General features: G+C 43.1%; 1 protein-coding gene and 2 long non-coding RNA genes across 13 annotated transcripts in view; 2 read left to right on the forward strand and 1 right to left on the reverse strand.

Moving 5' to 3' along the window:
- LOC125729030 (U3 small nucleolar ribonucleoprotein protein IMP4-like) overlaps positions 1-17,333 on the forward strand; it is a 75,466-nt gene that overhangs the window by 50,394 nt on the left and 7,739 nt on the right. The gene's annotated exons all lie outside the window — the stretch shown is intronic.
- Positions 3,791-14,296, reverse strand: LOC125729032 (uncharacterized). Of its 3 annotated transcripts, XR_007389561.1 has the most exons (5): positions 14,173-14,200; positions 12,839-13,011; positions 12,562-12,726; positions 7,506-12,464; positions 3,791-6,188 (listed from the first exon to the last, which is right to left on the reverse strand). It is a non-coding gene; the product is annotated as an uncharacterized LOC125729032 (long non-coding RNA). The 3 variants fall into 3 exon arrangements; XR_007389560.1 differs by lacking the exon at positions 12,839-13,011 and having other exon boundaries at positions 14,173-14,296; XR_007389559.1 differs by lacking the exon at positions 14,173-14,200 and having other exon boundaries at positions 12,839-13,901.
- On the forward strand, positions 12,355-16,194 carry LOC125729033 (uncharacterized). 2 transcript variants are annotated; one of them, XR_007389562.1, is made up of 3 exons: positions 12,355-12,485; positions 14,976-15,104; positions 15,790-16,194. It is a non-coding gene; the product is annotated as an uncharacterized LOC125729033 (long non-coding RNA). The 2 variants fall into 2 exon arrangements; XR_007389563.1 differs by having other exon boundaries at positions 12,379-12,485; positions 14,922-15,104.

The following is a 17,333-nucleotide window of genomic DNA, read 5'->3' on the forward strand; positions in this document are numbered from 1 at the left end:
CATCTGTCACATGTGCTCAGGGTGAACCTGCTCTCATCTTTGAAAAGCACAGGGTGCCAGTGGCAGACCTGCCAATTCTGGTATTCTATGGCAAATGCCAATCAAGCTCCACAGTTCTGAGCAGTGAGCACTGGGCCCACTAAAGGGCGTTAGACCCTCAGGCCACCCTCATGAAGTCTGTTTCTGATTGTTTGATCAGAGAAATTCACACCAGTGGCCTGCTGGAGGTCATTTTGTAGGGTTCTGACAGTGCTCATTCTGTTCCTCGCATAAAATAGTACGTACCAGCCCTACTGATGGATCCAGCTCTCCTAGAGTAACTGTCTGTCTCCTGCAATCTCCTCCAAACCCTTAAGACTGTGCTGGGAGATACAGTAAACCTTCTGGCAATGGCACATATTGATGCACCATCCTGGAGGGGTTGGACTACCTGTGCAACCTCCATAGGGTCCAGGTATCGCCTCATGCTACCAGGAGCCAAATGCAAAACTAGTGAAAAAACTGTCGGAAAAAGTGAGGAGTGAAAAATGTCAGTGGCTTCCAGCTGTTAAACCATTCCTGTTTTGGGGGCTGTGTCATTGTTTCCCCTCAAGTGCACCTGTTCTTAATTTCATTAACACCAAAGCGGCTGAAACTGATTAACAGCCCCCTCTGCTACTAAACTGACTAGATCCATATCCCAGAAGTTTAATTGACTTGATACTAGACTCTGATTAAAAAGAGTTCCTTTAACTTTTTGAGCAATGTATTCTGATATAAATAACATTCAATAAATAAATGTGTACATGGACATACTTTTTGAGAGTAACGTGATTTTTGTGTGGGTCATACACACGCACGCACGCACACGCACACACGTGAACCTGCATGGCTTTGATGACCTTTTCAAAACTTCCAAGTGACTGATTAGTACCTGGCATTTAATTAAAAGTTATGGGGCTCAAATGACCACAACCAAGGTCAGCGGTATGAAGTATTATCGCTCATCTTTATAAGAATACTGGGTAACTCTTTACTTAAAGCTGTCATCTATAATGCAGTATAATGTTTGGTATAAAAAATAATAAAGCATTACAACATCTTCCTTTGAGAGTCATAAGGCATTATAGTGTTGATTATAATACTTCATAAGCTCAAATGAAGCTCTCATCTATAATGCAGCACAGATATCTTCATAATGTATTATAATGGTCAGTATAATAAAGGATGCTTTGTACTTCATTATGAAGGCATAGTGCATTATAAATGAGTGCTTCATAAAGAAGTCATAATGCATAATAATTTGATATTCCTTTTATATATATATATTTATAGCCATATTTATAATTCTTTATGAATGCATTATAATGTGTCATGAATGTGTTCATAGATTCTTATAGACATGGCATCAGTTCCCCCAGTTCCTACACTACTGAATAAGACATGAAAAACTAGAAAATAAAAAAGAAATATGAGCAGAATATATATAAAGGAAACATATTGTTCTGCATTGTGATTCATTGTTAAAGATGGCCAGAGATTTGCAGCTAAGCATTATCCTTTTCTCTATAACTGACAGCAGATTTCCCATTGGAAGAAAACCTTGGAATAAGGAGGGTCAGAGTGACAGATGAGTTCACACACAAGCGCAGCTGCTCCAACCTCAGATCTAAATGAAAAACACAAAACCTGCAATTCTGCTAGCATAATTCCTGCTAGTACTTTCGTCATGCTGCTTAATGGCAGAAACAGTGTTAATTTTGCTTTAAAGAGCTACATTTTATGCCCTGTGCATTACCACTCAGAAGTGTATTCGATACCAATTTGCAGTAAAGCACTTACAACAATTACATACTGGAATAAAGGTGTTTTCATGTATTTCAGTAAAAATGAAAGCAAATATAATTACAGTGGTGAATATATCTTGCATTTCTGCAAGCTGTTCTGTGTGACCAAGGCTTTGGGGTAATGAAGATAATGAAAAGCTGTGCCTGTAGTTTCTTGTCAGATGCTTACAGGTCATACAGTGCCGTCATTTTCAGTTCCGTCCTCGGAAAGTGACCTGTTGTGAGGGCCGCTTATGAGGTCACTTACTTCAAGGTCTGCTGTGATTTAGGGTGACTCTTTGGTGCCCAGACTACAGCTGGTCCAAGTAATGGAGCTAAAATGCAAATAAAACATCTCCAGTAGGAAGTTTTTACCACCTACACCCAACTTTAAATATTAAAAGGATATAAACCACTAAAAGAAAAAGAATCTAGGGAAATGATGCAATGTCAATGCAGTTAATAATGCTAATAGGATGACATAGTGGTTTGGTGCTTAGGCGCGCCTCACAAAGCAAGGTTCGTGGGTTTGATTTCTGCCTCTTGCTCTCTATGTACAAATGGAATCTGAATAGTATCCCACTGTTTATGTAAATCTCCTTCAGTTTCCTCCCACAGTTCAAAAACATCTGGTCAAGAGGTGTCTCTAAATACAGTTACTGTAACTTGTGGCATGACGAGATGTGGTTGTCAGATAACAGAGAACCAGGGAAAGGGTATATACACAGGTGATGAGGTTTAAACAACAGGTGTGACCACTTAATAAACAAATTAGGACTGACATTAGGGTAGAAGACCGGATGTTCAGCAACATCTGCTGGCCAAACTGGTAGCTTCCTGTACTGGGCAAGCAATCAGTGAAAACTGATGTATAAATAAATAACTATAGAACTGTATTCGTATTGTATTCATATTTTGTTTGAGAATTAAAAATGCAAAATGCTTTCACGTGAAATGCATTTGTTCCTAGGCCATTTTAAACTTAACATGGGAAAAACCCCAAAAGAGTGGTGAATGCATAATATCACACAAGAGAAAGACACCCCTGGACACCAAAGACCACTGGCGTGACTGAGAAACACCTCAGTAATTAAAGTGATTCATTAATGCAGCCAAAATGAGTTCATGTCATAGTTTCTAATACTAATACTTTCACACCCAAAAAACTGATTTATCTTCTAATAATACTTGCTAAATTATTCACAAGTAATATGTGTTTTGTGCCTACAGTAGTGCCTACAGGAGTGTGACACTGGGGGAACAGAATTTGCCTTGGCGGTGGGGTGGGGGCAAATGCAATGTGTATTGTGACATCGCACTGGGCACATATACAATAGTCACATTGTGAAAGGATGGGAGCAAGATGTTACAATTATTTTGAATGATAAAGATTTCATCATTTAAAATTAGCCATTTCACAACTATATAAAACAGGATACATTAGATGTGTTTTGTCTTCATAAAACACTTAATAGCTTCACTAAAGCTCAGATTCATAATTAATTTTCAGAGAAGGGAGAGGGGGTCCCCCCTGTCCCATCATTTCCAATACCCCTGCTTCCAAAAATTCCAGATTACTACATTGTTGCTTATCTATATAATTGCATTGCTATATAATTACAGTATGTAAATGTTGTACATGAGTGGTGCAGTGGTTAGATGTGTGCAAATCAAGCCCACCCAAATGTAGTGAAAACACAAGACAGAGGCACCATATAGTGCTTGTGAGGGTCAGCTCAGGGGCAATACCCCTGTTGGGGGCAGCACTGGCAGTGCAGCATAAGTACAAATGCATGTCATAAATGCCTGCTCCTATACAATGACTGATTGGAAGCACATGAATGAAATAATGTACAATGGAATGAAATACACTCTCAGTCAAAAGCTTCTGCACACACTGAGATTTCTATATTTGCATGTTAGTCACTTAACATCTACCAAAAATACACTCAATATTCTTTGCTAACAAACAAATTTACAGTATGTTCACCATTTGAGTACCTTTATTAGCAAAACAATTTGACTATGGAATCATCACACAACCAAACAGGATGTCAAATAGTATAAACTAGATCAGATCAAAGGCCAGCACAGATGCAATAATGTGCTTTAAGAATATAGTATAATGAGCATTGCTATATGCTAACCAAGGCCATCTCAACGCCACAGCCTGAATGCAAGTTGGATCAAAACAGTGTTAAAGTTACTTCCCCATTGAAAAAGTGGATGTATATTAGCAAAAACAGATCAACTCAATCATATACTATATTTGGCAATTGTCTACATGAAGCAGAACTGATTCAGAATACAATAAACAGTTATGACTTACCTAGAACTACTGACAATTTTATTTTCTTGAACTTCTGAAGATTAATCACCATGCCCATCTCAATTTAAAATAGTGACGATAGCACTGAAGATGTGTATGACGAAAGAACAAATGTTATCTGGATAGCGGAGACCTAAAGACCATTACTCTGCAAATGTAAACAATTTAGCTGTGTTTTTAACAGTTTGTTACTCAGTTAGTATACCTACTGTGTAGGAATTAGAAGGTACTACACAGGCATGCACCTGCAACATACACAAAATGCATTTCTTTCACTCCCGAAACACATTTCATCCACAAAATGATGTTCTTCCATTCAGTTCCAGTCCCAGTCCCAGTCCATTTCGAAGGAGATGTTGCATCCCTAGTTTGCGTATTTACGTAGTTGCTTACGTGTATAAGCTCTAAAACCCAGGGAATAAATCTCACTGTTGCTAAGGGAGAGTCTACAGAATTCTCATTTTGTTTTCAGATTACCAGCAAAGCAGTACTCTCTCGCATCAGAATGTTCTCTTGCATCGCCAGATCAGCTGCGAGCATTGCAATACAATGCCGGGAGCAAAACAAAGGTGGCAGTGTTGGGTGCGTTTGGGGGCATCAGCCAGCCCCTGTCACTGCTCCTGAAGAAGAGTCCACTGGTCAGCCAGCTCTCACTAAACGATGTTGTCCACACCCTCGGAGTAGCTGCAAACCTCAGCCACATCGAGACCAGGAATCAGGTCACTGGCACGGTATGACCTCTTTGATACCAACGCCTCCATCGTGGCCACCCTGGCTGATGCCTGTGCCCGCAACTGCCCTGAAGCGATGATATGTATAATTACCAACCCAGTAAACTCCACTGTTCCCATAGCTTCAGAGATTCTTAGGAAGCATGGAGTTTACAACCCTAAGCGGGTCTTTGGTGTGACGACGCTAGACATCGTCAGGGCTAACACCTTCGTGGCCGAACTCACGGGACTGAATCCTGCTCATGTCAACGTCCCTGTAGTTGGTGGCCATGCAGGCAAGACCATAATTCCCATCATATCTCGGTGCACTCCCAAAATGGAGTTTAGTGCGGATACTCTCGCTAACCTCACGAGGCGTATCCAAGACGCAGGCACTGAGGTGGTGAAGGCGAAGGCTGGGGCAGGCTCTGCCACCCTCTCCATGGCATATGCAGGGGCTAGGTTCGCCGTGTCCCTGCTGGATGCCATGAATGGCAAAGAAGGGGTCATCGAATGTGCATTCGTCAGGTCAGAGGAAGGCGAATGCACATACTTTTCCACCCCTCTCCTCCTCGGCAGACACGGAGTGGAAAGAAACCTGGGCCTTGGCAAGCTCTCCGCCTTGGAGACCAAGCTGGTGGCCGAAGCACTGGATGAGCTGAAGGCCTCCATTAAGAAGGGGGAGGACTTTGCGAGTGCGCCAACACTTTAATGCTGCCTCTTTTGGATGAAGAATTCCCCTGGCTTTGGATGTTTTTAAACTCTTTTAAAAGATACTGCTAACATTTAAAATGTACCAAAAAAAACGTTTTTCTTCAGGTTGGAGATGTTAAACACTCATCGCTAGACTTCTGTTTTGTCACGGGTTCAAAGCTATGAACATCCTCTGTGCTGGTGTTACTATTTGCCAAAGAGTAATGCGTAAGAACTTTTCTGAATGTGAAATATAAGGTGAACCATTAATACTTTGAAAATGGACACTGAAAGTTCAGATGTCTGTACTTGTAAAAGAAAATAAAACAGGATGTATATAACTTATGACTGCTACGTCTGTCTACTCTATATGTGACTAATCACCACGAAATGAGTCTTATGGGTGTATTTCTACCAGTGCGACTTAAGACTCATTTCGTGGTGATGGGTAACATATACAGTACATGCATACTTATTATTTCCGGAGTTTTCTGAATTGTTTGTTGTGGAAGTAGCAGTAGCCACATCCAGACCAGGGCCCAGATCACTGGCTACGTCGGCCCTGAACAACTCCCGCAAGCTCTGAAGGGGAGTGAAGTTGTCGTCATTCCTGCTGGAGTGCCCAGGAAGCCCGGGATGACACGGGATGACCTCTTCGGTACCAACGCCTCCATCGTGGCCACCCTGGCTGATGGCTGTGCCCGCAACTGCCCTGAAGCTATGATTTGTCTAATCACCAACCCAGTAAACTCCACTGTTCCCATAGCTTCAGAGATTCTTAGGAAGCATGGAGTTTACAACCCTAAGCGGGTCTTTGGTGTGACGACGCTAGACATCGTCAGGGCTAACACCTTCGTGGCCGAACTCACGGGACTGAATCCTGCTCATGTCAACGTCCCTGTAGTTGGTGGCCATGCGGGCAAGACCATAATTCCCATCATATCTCGGTGCACTCCCAAAATGGAGTTTAGTGCGGATACTCTCGCTAACCTCACGAGGCGTATCCAAGACGCAGGCACTGAGGTGGTGAAGGCGAAGGCTGGGGCAGGCTCTGCCACCCTCTCCATGGCATATGCAGGGGCTAGGTTCGCCGTGTCCCTGCTGGATGCCATGAATGGCAAAGAAGGGGTCATCGAATGTGCATTCGTCAGGTCAGAGGAAGGCGAATGCACATACTTTTCCACCCCTCTCCTCCTCGGCAGACACGGAGTGGAAAGAAACCTGGGCCTTGGCAAGCTCTCCGCCTTGGAGACCAAGCTGGTGGCCGAAGCACTGGATGAGCTGAAGGCCTCCATTAAGAAGGGGGAGGACTTTGCGAGTGCGCCAACACTTTAATGCTGCCTCTTTTGGATGAAGAATTCCCCTGGCTTTGGATGTTTTTAAACTCTTTTAAAAGATACTGCTAACATTTAAAATGTACCAAAAAAAAACATTTTTCTTCAGGTTGGAGATGTTAAACACTCATCGCTAGACTTCTGTTTTGTCATGGGTTCAAAGCTATGAACATCCTCTGTGCTGGTGTTACTATTTGCCAAAGAGTAATGCGTAAGAATTTTTCTGAATGTGAAATATAAGGTGAACCATTAATACTTTGAAAATGGACACTGAAAGTTCAGATGTCTGTACTTGTAAAAGAAAATAAAACAGGATGTATATAACTTATGACTGCTACGTCTGTCTACTCTATATGTGACTAATCACCACGAAATGAGTCTTATGGGTGTATTTCTACCAGTGCGACTTAAGACTCATTTCGTGGTGATGGGTAACATATACAGTACATGCATACTTATTATTTCCGGAGTTTTCTGAATTGTTTGTTGTGGAAGTAGCAGTAGCCACATCCAGACCAGGGCCCAGATCACTGGCTACGTCGGCCCAGAGCAACTCCCGCAAGCTCTGAAGGGGAGTGAAGCTGTCCTCATTCCTGCTGGAGTGCCCAGGAAGCCCGGGATAACACGGGATGACCTCTTCGGTACCAACGCCTCCATCGTGGCCACCCTGGCTGATGCCTGTGCCCGCAACTGCCCTGAAGCTATGATTTGTCTAATCACCAACCCAGTAAACTCCACTGTTCCCATAGCTTCAGAGATTCTTAGGAAGCATGGAGTTTACAACCCTAAGCGGGTCTTTGGTGTGACGACGCTAGACATCGTCAGGGCTAACACCTTCGTGGCCGAACTCACGGGACTGAATCCTGCTCATGTCAACGTCCCTGTAGTTGGTGGCCATGCGGGCAAGACCATAATTCCCATCATATCTCGGTGCACTCCCAAAATGGAGTTTAGTGCGGATACTCTCGCTAACCTCACGAGGCGTATCCAAGACGCAGGCACTGAGGTGGTGAAGGCGAAGGCTGGGGCAGGCTCTGCCACCCTCTCCATGGCATATGCAGGGGCTAGGTTCGCCGTGTCCCTGCTGGATGCCATGAATGGCAAAGAAGGGGTCATCGAATGTGCATTCGTCAGGTCAGAGGAAGGCGAATGCACATACTTTTCCACCCCTCTCCTCCTCGGCAGACACGGAGTGGAAAGAAACCTGGGCCTTGGCAAGCTCTCCGCCTTGGAGACCAAGCTGGTGGCCGAAGCACTGGATGAGCTGAAGGCCTCCATTAAGAAGGGGGAGGACTTTGCGAGTGCGCCAACACTTTAATGCTGCCTCTTTTGGATGAAGAATTCCCCTGGCTTTGGATGTTTTTAAACTCTTTTAAAAGATACTGCTAACATTTAAAATGTACCAAAAAAAAACATTTTTCTTCAGGTTGGAGATGTTAAACACTCATCGCTAGACTTCTGTTTTGTCATGGGTTCAAAGCTATGAACATCCTCTGTGCTGGTGTTACTATTTGCCAAAGAGTAATGCGTAAGAATTTTTCTGAATGTGAAATATAAGGTGAACCATTAATACTTTGAAAATGGACACTGAAAGTTCAGATGTCTGTACTTGTAAAAGAAAATAAAACAGGATGTATATAACTTATGACTGCTACGTCTGTCTACTCTATATGTGACTAATCACCACGAAATGAGTCTTATGGGTGTATTTCTACCAGTGCGACTTAAGACTCATTTCGTGGTGATGGGTAACATATACAGTACATGCATACTTATTATTTCCGGAGTTTTCTGAATTGTTTGTTGTGGAAGTAGCAGTAGCCACATCCAGACCAGGGCCCAGATCACTGGCTACGTCGGCCCAGAGCAACTCCCGCAAGCTCTGAAGGGGAGTGAAGCTGTCCTCATTCCTGCTGGAGTGCCCAGGAAGCCCGGGATAACACGGGATGACCTCTTTGATACCAACCCCTCCATCGTGGCCACCCTGGCTGATGCCTGTGCCCGCAACTGCCCTGAAGCTATGATTTGTCTAATCACCAACCCAGTAAACTCCACTGTTCCCATAGCTTCAGAGATTCTTAAGAAGCATGGAGGTTACAACCCTAAGCGGGTCTTTGGTGTGACTCTAGACATCCTCAGGGCTAACACCTTCGTGGCCGAACTCACGGGACTGAATCCTGCTCACGTCAATGTTCCCGTAGCTGGTAGCCATGCGGGCAAGACGATAATTCCCGTCTTATCTCGGTGCACTCCCAAAGTGGAGTTCAGTGCGGATGCCCTGGCTAACCTCACGGGCGTATCCAAGACGCAGGCACTGAGGTGGTGAAGGCGAAGGCTGGGGCAGGCTCTGCCACCCTCTCCATGGCATATGCAGGGGCTAGGTTCGCCTTGTCCTTGCTGGATGCCATGAATGGCAAAGAAGGGGTCATCGAATGTGCATTCGTCAGGTCAGAGGAAGGCGAATGCACATACTTTTCCACCCCTCTCCTCCTCGGCAGACACGGAGTGAAGAGGAATCTGGGCCTTGGCAAGCTCTCCGCCTTGGAGACCAAACTGGTGGTGGAAGCGTTGGATGAGCTGAAGGCCTCCATCAGGAAAGGGGAGGACTTTGCAACAAACACAGCAGGTCAAGGGGAGGCGCACTAAAAGTCCTTTCTTCACAAACTGTTTGCTGGACTCCTTTTGTACTTTATACGTATTCCCGGACTGACGGGAACGAGCAGGATGTGACTGTGGTAAACTTTTACTGTCCTGTAATGTACTGTAAATAAACTCTTACGAACTATTTTTCTTTGGCCATATTGTTTTTCTTAGCTCCTTAGCTTCAAGTCAGCAACTTTATGTCGGGGGATCTTATAATATCCCTGCCTCGTGCCCATTGCTTCCAGGATAGGCTCCGGACCCCCCGCGACCCAGTAGGATACGCGGTTTGGAAAATGGATGGATGGATCTTATAATATAGCAAGTTCTTATAACACAGCAAACAGGCTATGTTAGCATCATCAAACTAGCTTTTGTACCTACAGGTTACTATGCGGTTCTCACGCTTATTAAGCAGATGAACAGAAGAAAGCAGAAGAATCTGCTGCTACCTTTGTGGGCGTTCATATTATCCGTTGGCTATTTCCACATTCTGAGTGGAAAGGAATGGTGATGAGTCTGATCACGGAAGAAATACATCTGATAGTTTTGCACATAACACAGTACGTGGCCCAATACTGTTCACCTCGTCAGAGCTGCATCCAGTTGCTCGGATCCAATGGGCCGACGTAGTCAGTGACCTGGACCCTGGTCTCTATGTGACTTAGATCAGCAGCAACACCAATAGGATGTGGACAATATCATAAAGAGAGAGCTGGCTAACCAGGGGACTCTTCTTCAGGGGCTGGCCGATGCCCCCGGACGCACCTGCTACCTTGGCATGGTTCTGGGAAGAGGTGCGCAAGCTATGAGTGATGCTTGCAGCTGATCTTGCGACGCGGGAAAACATTCTGACTACTGGTTTGCTGGTAGGATTAAAACAAAATAGAAAGTATGCAGATTCTATCTTAGCAACGACACTGACAGTCTCTACCACGGCTCCAGGTCGAGACCGACAAAAACTTTTTGATTAAAGAACCGAACTGAATTGAAGTTCAAGCAAGCGTACAGTTAATCCTTGCTGCAGAAAATGTCACTCTGAGATGATCATCCAAAGGGTTCCTGTCTTTCAAAGTGTGCTATCAAGAACAAATTAAATTATGTCAGTTAAACAGATTATGTTAATCATGTACAGATTGTTTCTCAGTAAATATGACATTAATTAGTGTTAACAATACAGGTTGACCGATATTTGGCTTTTTTTTTATGTATCGGCATCTGCCATATTCGAGTGTAGTACACCGATTTACAGACAGGCACGTCTGCGGGCAGCCCAGTATTACTGTCGCTGTAGAACACATGACCCATGCTGCCTTGTGCAGGACCCCAGCCAGAAGTTTTGGAAGAGTGCTGGGAATAAATGGTAAGGCTTAAATTCTAATCTTTCAAAGACCTATTTAACTGGTTTGCTATGAAATGTTGCTTTAAAAGAGAACGCGAATTATGCTGTCGGGAACTGGCGTAATGACACTGAGCCCTCGTTAAGGATCATTGATTCTGACAGAGTTAGTTTGGTGTGCTTGTTGGTGGGCTCACAGACGTTTTTTAATCGTTAAAAATCATTTTGTTAAAATTTTAGCTATTACCATATCAGCCCGATGTTATCAATTCTGTTTTTTTTCTTGTGTCGGACAGTTTCACTCTGTGTGTGCGGGGTGGAGCAGGCAGCTCTGAAACACTGTAGCATGTGTGAGAGTTGTGTTACTCTGCCCCGATCACAGACAGCACCGTCCTAGGAGACACAGAGCTGATAAAAACAATGCATGGCAGAGAAAACGGTTTGTTCAAAAGCGTGGTTACCATTCACTTGAGCTGATGCTGACGATGGTCTTTCTGTGCAACTTGTTTGCATTTGAGAGCGGAGATCGTAACAATATGTCAGACGTCTCTATGAAAAGTGCACGACTATGCGCAGTTAGTTTCCTCATTAATCATATCTATGCTTTATACTGGCTTATCAGTCGACAACGTCACAATCACTAAGGGTTTACGTTGTCCTTGCATACAAGGCTGTGTAATACGCCAAAGGTATTTTATTTTATGCGATCGCTAGGTTCTAATTGCGAATTTAGCTTGTAAGATATCTGTTTGCTAACAACATAAACAACATGTTAGTGAAAGGTTTTGGGCCTTGTACACTACTCATCATACCATGATGCACTTAAATACTAGTGTTTTTTTTTTCAAAATGTATTAAGAGTGTAATTGTTTTAATGTGCATGGAATACTGGAATTGTAGAATGAATTAGAGGTGAAGGCACTATAATAAAAATGCTAACCTTGCAATTCTTTTGCTTTAGTATTTGCTATCTGATGGCTGTGAGGGATGGGTGGGGCAAGGAAGACTCAGGGACTGGAAGTGGGAATAAAACTGAGGATAACATACACATTCCTTTTTTTGTAGTTTACAAATGTTCCTTTCCTCAAAAACGAGGAGTTTGCCGCTATATTGTGTACTTAAAGATTCTGATCCTGCTATTTTTATTATTGTTTTAGTATTCAATAAATGCTAAGTTGAGACTTTTTTTGTATGGTTTGTTATTATTAGCGTGATATATTACGATGCAGATAGAGGGGGAAAACGTCCAATTATCGGGCATAAAAAATCAGCAGCATATACCGGGCATCACCTGACCCTGACTCCTAAATTTCGGCATCAGGTATTGAAAAACCCATATCGGTCGACGTCTAAATAACAATTCTCACAGAGGACACGCTACACATAGAGTTTCATCTGGGCCTTCAACCAAACTCGTATAGCTGTCACTGAAACTGGCCTGATGTCTGTGAACGGGCACTCTTGCCTGGCATGTCCACATCCAGGGTCACCAGGTGGGTCTGAAGAAACCTGTCAAATACTGACTGGACATCCAACTGTTGATTTGATCCAAAGGCAGCGTCCCGTGCAGTGCTACAGGCAGCACGACTGGTTCCCTCTTCCGTAGACTGTGCACTGAAAGAAAAACAGTCTAAGGTTAGTATTCAGTGGTGAGGGATTTGATTTTGTGTTGATTTTTCTAAGTCTTCTGACAAACATAAAACATGCTTACCGATTTACCTGCCAGCTTGCTCAGCAGCTTACTTGCCGCCACCACATTTTGAGCTATCACAGTAGAATGAGTGAGATAATCGGCGAACAAAGACTTTTCAGTGTGTCATGCTCTTGCTGGTTGTTTCAAACACTCCTGGGCAGTCTGGCTGGTCACTGGGTACATCTGGTATGTAAAATGCAAGATTAATATGACATTTATTCATACAACTAACACAACACCTGATGACGTATTTAGAAGAGACTGTAGGGGAAATGAATCATGACGATTAGCTAACTTTTGGTGTAGCCGGTTGAGGTTGTTTGAGACGTTCTATGTATGTCATCCTGTGGTAGACAAAAAGTCCTGAGACAAAAAACCTCATTTCACTCAGGTCATCAGTGATTCTTTGATCCCCCTTGGAGTTCAGTAGATGTGGACAAGCACACGGCTAAAGTAGATGGCAAACCACTGTGGCAGAGGAAAAACAGCAACAAAGATGTAATTCCTGCTATTAATTCGGTTAAACATGTATATTAACGTAACATTTTACTTATAGGGGGTGTCTTTAAATTGGGCTATCAAGGGATGATCAATAATTTTTATTAAAATTAGCTTTCGCTGCCGCTTTATCTCCTAACGGTCTTCATGATTCAAAACACCTGTCTCGAGATAATGTTCGATATTCAGTTTTCTGTTTTTAATAAATTCTACAGGAAGTAAGATGGGGCGTTTGTCATGACAGAATTGTGATATCCAGTACACAGACAACGATGCACACCGATTATTTTTGCGATTTCGTGATCTGTGCCAAATCGTGTTAATAGCGAATATAATAGAATTTCAGCTGTAATGACATTGACATGGAGGTTTAGCATTAGCTCATGGCGACTGTTGGATACCCCGTTTCCCAGATTGCTTTACGTACGAATTTTAATTAATTTTAGAATGTTCGAATGTATCCGTATAATGTGCAATGGAACAATACATGAATGGTTTAATAACTTTAAAACTAGACAAGACAGGCACATCTAGAGAAGTGTGCTTTGATCAGTGGACAACGGGGAACAATGCACACCCTTTGGGTTTTCAACTTTCTCTATATAGCATTCTCTCTAAGTTATTAATTAATATATTGCATGCATATTATACATATTTCATACATATTGAGTCCCTCACGATTAGCGCGCTAAAGTCGTACGGATCATCCATATACCCCCGTTTTATCTTCGGAGAAATTGTAGTTGGAGGCGTGGTGCACGTATAGGGCTGGCTTACGCAGAAACCTCTACTTAACCAAGGTCAAAAATTGCTCGGAGCAGGTTTGAGACTAAGCGTATATTGCCATAGCAGCACGCATCGAGTAAAACCTACCCACCTTTCGTAGTATGGGTTAATCGCTAAATTACACCGCACGTCATCAAGTTACTCGCAAGGTTACCCCGATAAGCCAGTAACCCCGCTTCGTAGTACAGGCCACCCGTCACCTATCCATTAAAATGCATTTGAATAAAAACGACATGAAACGACACAGGAATAGTTATTCACAAACGTAAAAAAGTAAAGCTACGTAATTTTATACGTTATAACTGAAAAACACTTCTTGTACGCGACCGCCGAAATACTACGTACCGTCTCGCTGTCCACGTGGCAAACTGAGGTGCCCAGAAGGCATCAGCAGTTGGTACTTCCTTAAAGGGACATACACACAAACATCCAGTATAAAATTAACGGATGTTTATAAGTTTAAAATATGAAATATAAAAACCAAATCACACTGTTTACATTTACACATAATTTTTATGTTAAGATCCATTGCACATCGCCGGTCCTAATCTTTAGTGACAAAACCGGCGTCAGTAGCCGGACGGGTTAGGCGCACCACGAGGCGCTCTGGGATCCCGCCAAGGATTAGCTACGGGGGCTCGGCTAGCACCAGCGAGTCGGTTTTCGCTTACCGCCCTTAAACAATCAAGTGCCACCTACCGCGCAATTTCGGCGATTCTGAACAATTTTGCCAGTACGATTTTGTTAAAAAGTCACTGGTCCGCTACCTGCGCTACAGCCCTGCAGGCCGGCTGTCATCAGTGATATGAAGCCAGTGTACCAGGGTGTTTTGGTTACACTAGATTTGTTTTGAAAAACTGTTTAAAATATACTTTGAGACTTGTATTTCATTATTATTTTCTATGATTAATTATGGGATTCTGTCTTTGTGGATCACATCACACTTAACTGGCCTGTAGAGTGGATTATCGGGGATTACAGTAGGGGGGGGGGGGATTTTGGTTATATAATACAAACATATACAAACATTATTTGTTTTCTGTGCAGGTATGTAATATAACTTCTCTTTTTGAAACGTGCCATGACGGGGAGAGGTACAGAAAGGAGGGATACAAGACCTGTGTCTGTATTATTTGTTTTCTGTGCAGAAATACACCAGTTTGAGTTATATGTTGGTGTCGTCCCGTCATTGGTGCACAACTAAAACTACACAACGCAGAGCGAAATCGGCTACACCAGGACGGCGCCAAACCACCGCTTTTTTCCGACACCATCTGGTAAGTTGCACTTCATTTTAATTTTTACTCATCTGTGAAAATGATTAATCTGAATGCTCACAAATATAGCCTAAACGATCTTCCAACAGGAATGATAATTAAAACATACCTGTATGTTCCAGGTTATCCGATATATTAGGAGTTCAATTCTAGCGTCAGGTACTTGTAACGGCACACGGGCTCGGACTGGGAAGAAATTTCGGCCCAACGTACACAGGGCAATATCAGGTTATTTATAATATGAGCTAAGCGACGGATATTAATTTGGTCTTTGATTAATTATTTAATTACAATTATTTGTATATTATTATTATTATTATTACTTGATATTAAAACTGCAGGGTACATTAGTCTTAAGCAGTGAACCAGTGTTTACTGTAGCATTTGTGGCTACCCTATGGAAATAGCCTATATGTTCAGAAAAGCCACGTGTACAAAATGCATTTCTTTCACTCCCGAAATAAATTTTCGTCCACAAAGTGACGGTCTTCCATTCAGTTCCAGTCCATCTCCAAGGAGATGTTTCATGCCTAGTTATCGTTTTACATAGTATATAAGTTGCTCGCAATACAAAGGTGGCAGTGTTGGGTGCATCCGGGGGCATCAGCTAGCCCCTCTCACTGCTCCTGAAGAAGAGTCCACTGGTCAGCCATCTCTCACTTTATGATGTTGTCCACACCCTCAGAGTAGTTCCAGACGACTGCCACATTGAGACCAGGGCCCAGGCCACCGGCTACGCCAGCCCAAAGCAACTCCCGCAAGCTCTGAAGGGGAGTGAAGCTGTCCTCATTCCTGCTAGAGTGCCCAGGAAGCCCGGGATGACACGGGATGACCTCTTTGATACCAACGCCTCCATCGTGGCCACCCTGGCTGATGCCTGTGCCCACAACTGCCCTTATGCGATGATATGTATAATTACTATTTGCCAATGGGTAATGCATAAGAACACAACGTTATGCTGGTTCAATTGCTGGAATTCGATTTTTCTCAATGTGAAATATAACGTGAACCATTAATACTTTGAAAATGGACACAAAGTTCAGATATTATGTTTGTGCTTGTAAAAGAAAATAAAATAGGATGTTTATGACTTATGACTCCTACACCTGTCTGCTCTATATACAGTACATGCACTGAAAATGATACATCCAGGAGGGCCCCTGACTTCCGTAAACCCTTTGCGCTACAGACCACTTATATTTTGCCTACTTGTGTATATTCTGATGTACTACACTCAGTCAAAATGAACTGCTATTTACTTATTTGACCACCTGGTGTCACTATTTAGAAAAGCATCGAGCACTGAATGATTTTTCACACTTGGAAAAAGCTTCAGTACCTCAGAAAGCTTCATTTTGCCATCATTATCTTTGGGCCTAGGGATCGTCGTGTTGAGTCAAACATTCTGTTACAACACAGCATGGCTCAGATGGGAAAGAATGGTAACGATTCACTTACAACTCCAAGACAAAAGGGGTTTATTAAACAGAATCACATTAACAAAAAGACAGACCAGGCGAGGGGACAGAACTTCCAACACACGGTATCATAACACACACTAACTGACTGGGGAAGTGAACAAAGGCAGGCATTTAAATACACAGGTAATGAGAACTAACAAAGGGCAGGTGTGAATCATCAAAAACATTCAATCAACAAGGCATGGGACAACAAGCAACAGGTGAAATAAATGAAGAATACATGGGACAAGAAACTATGGAACGTAAGAGGGCTGACTACACTAAGAAAAAACTAGGAACAAGTACAAGCAGTACGGTTAACCGATGCACAAACAGGGAAGACAAAAATCAGGAACATGAAGCAAAGACAAAGAAAATACTACTCTGCGCAGCTGGGGATGATAGTCTGAGCCACGTGCTCGACCGATTGAGCTATGTGGTGGCCTGGTGAACAGAGAAAACACACAAGCATGAAGGACAGAGATGGGGAAAGGCAGGATGGCCAGCAGTGCCTGCTGCTGCCAAAGGGGAAAGAGCACAGAAGGAGGGATCAGAGGACACCGACCCTGACAGAATGGTCTTCCTGTTAGTGTAGTGCAAGCTGAAACCCTTGGGTTCCTATAAAGCTATTAGTTGAGTTCTCCCAAAGCAAGCTTGATGGGCCGAATGGCCTCCTCTCATTGTGAATTTGTTATGTTGGAAAATGTATTACTTCTTCCATCTCAGCATTCTGCTACAGGGCCCCAGTTTTGCGGAACGGTTCGTCAGT

The sequence above is a fragment of the Brienomyrus brachyistius genome, unplaced genomic scaffold (assembly GCF_023856365.1).
Source record: "Brienomyrus brachyistius isolate T26 unplaced genomic scaffold, BBRACH_0.4 scaffold413, whole genome shotgun sequence".
NCBI classification, from domain to species: domain Eukaryota; kingdom Metazoa; phylum Chordata; class Actinopteri; order Osteoglossiformes; family Mormyridae; genus Brienomyrus; species Brienomyrus brachyistius.